This window comes from Odontesthes bonariensis, chromosome 8 (assembly GCF_027942865.1).
Source record: "Odontesthes bonariensis isolate fOdoBon6 chromosome 8, fOdoBon6.hap1, whole genome shotgun sequence".
In the NCBI taxonomy this organism is placed as follows: Eukaryota; Metazoa; Chordata; class Actinopteri; order Atheriniformes; family Atherinopsidae; genus Odontesthes; species Odontesthes bonariensis.
Window position 1 is genome coordinate 22,058,746 of NC_134513.1, and position 6,022 is coordinate 22,064,767.

The following is a 6,022-nucleotide window of genomic DNA, read 5'->3' on the forward strand; positions in this document are numbered from 1 at the left end:
CAACATCAGCTTAACTTTGGATTTTTTTTTACCAGTAACAGACTGGTAAAAGCCTCCGACTTTAATGGCATGCCATTCAGAGGATTTCTGACATGGAGTACAACTGGCAAAGTACTTACCAGCTTTCACCATGTGTTTATTTGGTTAGTACTCAGTACAGTGCTCTTGATTTCTGTACAGAATTGACAGCATACAACTAAACAAGACAACCACGAAGGGACTCGAACCCTCAATCTTCTGATCCGAAGTCAGACGCCATGTCCGTTAGGCCACATGGTCTCACCTGAGTCATCAGGCCGGTACAGGGGTGGTCTGCTGCCAAGTCTGAAACAGCCAGGAATAAAATTGTACCTCCAAGTCTGAGGCTTTGATCCTTAGTTGGAAAAGGGTTGAGGGCCCTCTTCTTGCTTAGAACCAGTTGCTACCTCAAGTGGAAGAGTTTAGGGATCAGACCATTTTGACCACGACTGGAGGATCTCGTTCTATCAGTCGATCTTCCTTCCAGCGCTTACCTCTGGTAACTCCTTATGAGTGGTGACTAAATGAATGGATTTGGGTATATACTGAAGAGATTGTAATAACCCCAACCCTAAATTTGACTTGTCCTAAGTGTAATTGCTTTTGTTTCGCCCAATTTTAAATCAAACATCCCTACATGAAACCACATTTAGATAATAATGATTCTATTTTTGTGAAAGGGGGATGAATTCATACCCTCTGCACGCAAGGCCAGTGTATCTAATGAGGCTTCAATTTGAGATCGAAATTATACCAGCTGTAGTTTAAGACGGAAATTTTTATGGTCAAACTTACAAGCGAGAGGACGAGGTGGCCGTACCCTCTGCCAACTGGCCGTCAAACAAGTTCCTAACAAATTCCTAACAGTCCTAACAAATTCCTAACACATTCCTAACAGTCCTAACAAAGTCCTAACAAATCCTAACAAGTCCTAACATTTGACGTGTTTCGTCATCACGTAAGTCATGCGCAGTGGTGGTCGATGGGAAAAACAAAAACAAGTTTCCCGCTACTGTCTCCCAACTTTTGACTCCCGTTTAAAATCGAGATAAAATTGGTATGTATGGTGAATAGATTATTTAATCCGTTTAATATAGTTTAACCTGACTCTGTCCGTATCTGTGCGTCGTTCTGTTGGTTTAAAATATCCTTTCAAGCGTTATTGTCTTATTTTAACGCTCCTTCCTGGCGTTTTTTTTTTTTACTATCATTCGGCTAAAATTTTAGTTTTTTGGGATGACGAAGACAGGGAAGCCCGATTCGTATTGGGCTGGTGTTATGCAGCTGTATGCTCAGGGAAAGTTCAAGTTTTCCACTGGGAAGAGACCTGGAACCAGAAGATGGAGGGCTGTCATTGAGCGGATAGACGCTTGTCCACTGACTCCTGTCTTCAACCAGAAAGTCCGGACAACCGACATATTTGGAAAAGAAATCCCCTGCAATTGTGGTTATCATAAGGTGAGTTAAACTTTTTTATTTATTTACAATAGATGGAAAAAAAAAGCTATGTTTCACACTGCAATATGCGACTGTTAAAAGTTGTGAGTGTTTCACAGATTTTTACCTTTCTGAATATATAAGCCACAAAATCTAATTAGAAATTGTTCTAAAATTGATTGTTCTAAAACACTGGAAAGAATTTAATGTTTTATTACAAAAGTTTTTCAAGCTTTAGCAACAAATTCAATGTTGTTTTTCCACAGTCAGGTGAGCAGGCAGGTTCAACAAGGGTTCAATCCGAAAACGTGTCAGGTACAGGGACAGCGTCAGATTTCCAGGCCAACCAGAGCAGCCAAGGTGTACCTAGGGCCCCAGCAGATCCAGCTGCACAGAGCATTTCAAATGTAAACCCGACCATGCACAGGAGCTCAAGTGTAGCCGCAGCTGCAGCAGATCCTGCTGCACAGAGCAGTTTAAATGTAAACCCGACCATGCACAGGAGCTCAAGTGTAGCCGCAGCTGCAGCAGATCCAGCCGCACAGAGCAGTTCAAATGTAGGCAAAGTTCCAGCTGACCCCACAGCCCAGAGGAGCTCAAATTCAGGAAGATGTCAACCTCAAAGCATCTCAGTCAGTCAAACCCCAGAGCAGATACAGTGTGCATTATGTAGTGCAAACATCAACGTGGAACATTTTAATGAACACTTGTCTGACTTTCATGCAGAACGATGTTGTGAGCAATGTGGGAAAAAGGTCAAGGGTGCAGTTGGGCTGCTTCAACATATTGAAGAAGGTCATGACCCACCACACCAAACATCAGCATCTCAACCACACCAACTACCAGCATTCAAACCACCACAACATGGGAAACCAGCAACACCACCCCAACAACCACCACTTCAGCCACAGCAGTGCCTTCCACCAGTGCAACGCCTGCCGCCAATTCCTCCAGCTGCTTCTTCTCCTGTTGTCCACCTTAGGCCTCCAGAGGTGAATTGGGTGAGTTTTCTTCCCAAGCAGTTTGTGCGGGTCATCAAGCCGGCAGACCAGGAGTGGATTGCACAGTGCCTTTACCACCCCACAGGCCAGTTTAGACAACGGTTCTCCCAAAACTGGTTTCATCCACCCAGTCCACCAAAGGTAGTGACTGCACCTCCGGATCCCCTGGTCTACTTCAGGCAGCGGATGTTTCTGTGGGCACCTATGCGGATGTGGGGTATTTCACTGAAATGTCAACAGTGCAACACCAAGATGCACCACTCTGGGATCTACACAAAGGTCAGAGAAGTCGTTGACCTGGATTCAAGGTACTATTTGATTGGAGGAGATTATCCACGATGCAGTAAATGCATGATTCCTGTCTGTCCGTGGAGCACTGAGGTTTTAAGCCAATTAGATCCAGCCAACAGAAACAAGTTTCCAGCTACTCTCACCACACAGCTGGCTCTGGACAAAAGGTGCGTGACTTTGCTGAAACTGCGGACTGTTGGAAATAGCTCCAGTTATGTGCAGCAAGCTTTAGAAGAGCTGCACAGTGAGGAGTGGGCAAAGCGCACCATTGAGTATATGTCTGACTGTGAGCGTCACAAAAAAAAGAGTGTCTTAGCCAGGAGACATGAAGTTGCCTACCAGAATCCGCCACGGTTTTGCCCTCTTCCTCTTGCACAGTGGTTTCAGACTGTGCATGCCAATGAAATACTGAGTCACTTGTCTGAGATGAAGGGAGTCATCACCTCAACATACGGCAGGATTTTAAAGCTTGACTCTACCAAAAAGGTACAGTAAAACACCTCTAAAATTTTGTCAATTCTAATTATTATTTGCATTCTGATGTTCTTGCTTTTCATTTTCTTTACACCAAACAGATCACCAAAAAGCTTGCTGGTGGCATTTCTGAGACGGCTACGTGGATGACGAACATCACCAACGAACATGGCCAAGCTCTGAACTGTGTGCTGACCACAGGTGAGGGAGCAGGTTTGGAGGAACTGTGCCAAGGGATTGTCCTGTGCTACCAGAATGCTGGAGAACCAGAGCCAAAGATCCTTTACGTTGACAGAGACTGCTGCAGTGCATCAGGTTTGTGATCTTCAGACTTTGTTGCACTTCATTGTAACATTAGTTTACAGTTCAAAGTTTAAAACATTTTAAACTTTAAATTGAAAACCTGATTCAAAAGAAAGAAATGTGTTTTTAACAAGGTATAATCTGGCAACAGTTATGTTTTATGTCACAACTTTAATACCATAAGCCCTGAGTCATCATGAAAAAGGAATAAAGAAATACTGTAGAATGTATTTGTGTTTTATTTTGCTTATTTTTTGTCTAAGCAGGTGCGCCTCCAGTGTTTGAGTGGTTTCGGCCGTGGAAGATTACAGTGAGACTGGACATCTTTCACTACATGAGACGATTCCCAACCGGTCTCACCACAGAGCATCATCCTCTTTATGGCACATTCTGCTCCAAGTTGTCCTCCTGCATTTTCGAATGGGATCAAGATGATGTCAGCCGCCTTAAAGAAGCAAAGAGCTCAGAGCTGAGGAAAAAGTATCCTGGTCAACCTCCCACAGAAGCACAAGTTTTGGCCAACATTAGCTCCAGTGGGCTTGCTAAACATTGTAGAAGAAGAACCAGAGGAGTAGAAGAAACCCGGAAACTCATTCAGGGATTATTAAAGTCCATGTGGGAACTGACTGACACCACAGGTTTACGCCTAATCAACCCTGAGAGCATGACTCGTGTGTGGCAAGTGCAGCAGAAGCACCTACCATACATCCAAGACCCACCTGGTGTTGAACTATATACTAAGCTTGGCTCAAGACAAAAGGGAGACAAAGAAGTTCAAACCTTCAGATGTGGCAGGGGTCGTCTTCAGTTGAAAGGCATCATCGACATCAGTGCTCCTTCATCCCAGGTAAACAGTAAATTGCTATATTTGATGTCATTCATTGCTGTCACACCTTCCAGATTTTTATCTGTACATCTAAAATGGTTAAATCAGCATAATTTCTGAAAAGAAAATGCAAAGAATATTTGTCATTTCATAAATGCAGCTAATCTTTGCCACGTTGTTTTTTTTTAAGGATGGAGAAGCAATGCCATGCACACTCAGATGTATATGCTTGAGGGTGGATCCAGATGGAACATGAAAAGAGCCCAAGAAGCTTTAGATGCGAGTCGCAGATCTTACACTAAACTCTACGATGTTCGTCTGATGTCCAACATCAACACCCTGAGCATCAGAGTGCTGGGTCATGCCCTCTTGCCAGAGTTCATTCCCCCAGGCTGTCCAACTGGTATTGGATCTTTATCTCACAAATTCCACAAAAATACTAATTTTCGTACAGCAAATTTGTAAACTTAAAATGTGGTTGTTTGTGTACTTTATGATTGACTTTGTAGGCCAAATCATCAACCCCAGCCAGGATCTGGTCTCATGTTGTCCGTCGCAGAGGTAAATCCAGCACCAAACCTAAATCTCCAGCACTCACTCCGCCACCTGAAGTTCTATTGCATAATAGATACGATCCATTGACTCAAAATAGAGTGTGTGATGATGAATGTAACCCAAACATGAAGACAAACAAAATAAATGGCCCCAAACCTCAGCCTAGGGCTAACCAGATCATAAGGAGAAGTCCAAATCCCACAACCAAGGTGAGGACTACAGAAGTGATCGACACCTCCACACAAAAAGCAATAGACACCATTCTAATCGGGGACTCTATAACACAGCATGTCAGAATGGCAAAGATGGAAAATATAACTTTTTCTGATCCATCAGTCAGGGAACTGATAGATATTTTGCCGTCCACACAGGGTCTTTTGATATTCTGAGAAGGAAGACTGGCTCTGAGATCCTGAAGAAGGATTTTTCTCTGTTGTTGGAGAGACTGTGTCACTATGGAGCACACCGGGTCTCCATTTCTGGCCCCATTCCTACTGTGGATAAAGGAATTGAACTTTTCAGCAGACTTCTTGGCCTGAACACATGGTTGTCAAATGCATGCATCGCCCATGGGATTAAGTTCATTGATAACTTTAATATCTTTTGGAACTGTAAGGAGCGTTTCAGACCTGATGGCGTGCATCCCAATCGAACTGGATGCAGATTACTTGGTGCACATTTACGTCATGCTGTTGGGACGGCAAACCCAAACATGACTGTACAGATTAGACTGAAGGACACAGCAGCGAGGCTAACAACCCCCAGCCCTCCCCCCTCACCAGACCCTTTACTCCACATCACCCAAGGTCTCAAAAGGATGTCTCTATCCCAGCCAGGACTCCAGCGACCACCATCAACCGAGAAACGCAGGGCACCCCCTCCTCCTCTTACATCATCTGTCCTGGCAGAGCAGGACACGAGGGGATGTGCAGGGTGTTCAAGGAGCAGCACAACACCCAGAGTTCAAAACAAAGATAGCACTGTTCAAACCAAAGATACCATGCCATGATGTGTTCAGGGTCCCTGCTATAGAAGTCCGACTTCTGACAGCTGTTCTGAGAACAAGCTGGGGCCCAACAGGATTCCTGTATTAGTTGGTAAAAGAAGGAATCGAAAA

The 6,022-nt window shown here is 44.2% G+C and overlaps 1 non-coding gene across 1 annotated transcript; it reads right to left on the reverse strand.

Moving 5' to 3' along the window:
• Positions 1 to 206: 206 nt before the first annotated feature.
• On the reverse strand, positions 207 to 279 carry trnar-ucg (transfer RNA arginine (anticodon UCG)). The gene has a single exon. It is a non-coding gene; the product is annotated as a tRNA-Arg (tRNA).
• Positions 280 to 6,022: the final 5,743 nt, after the last annotated feature.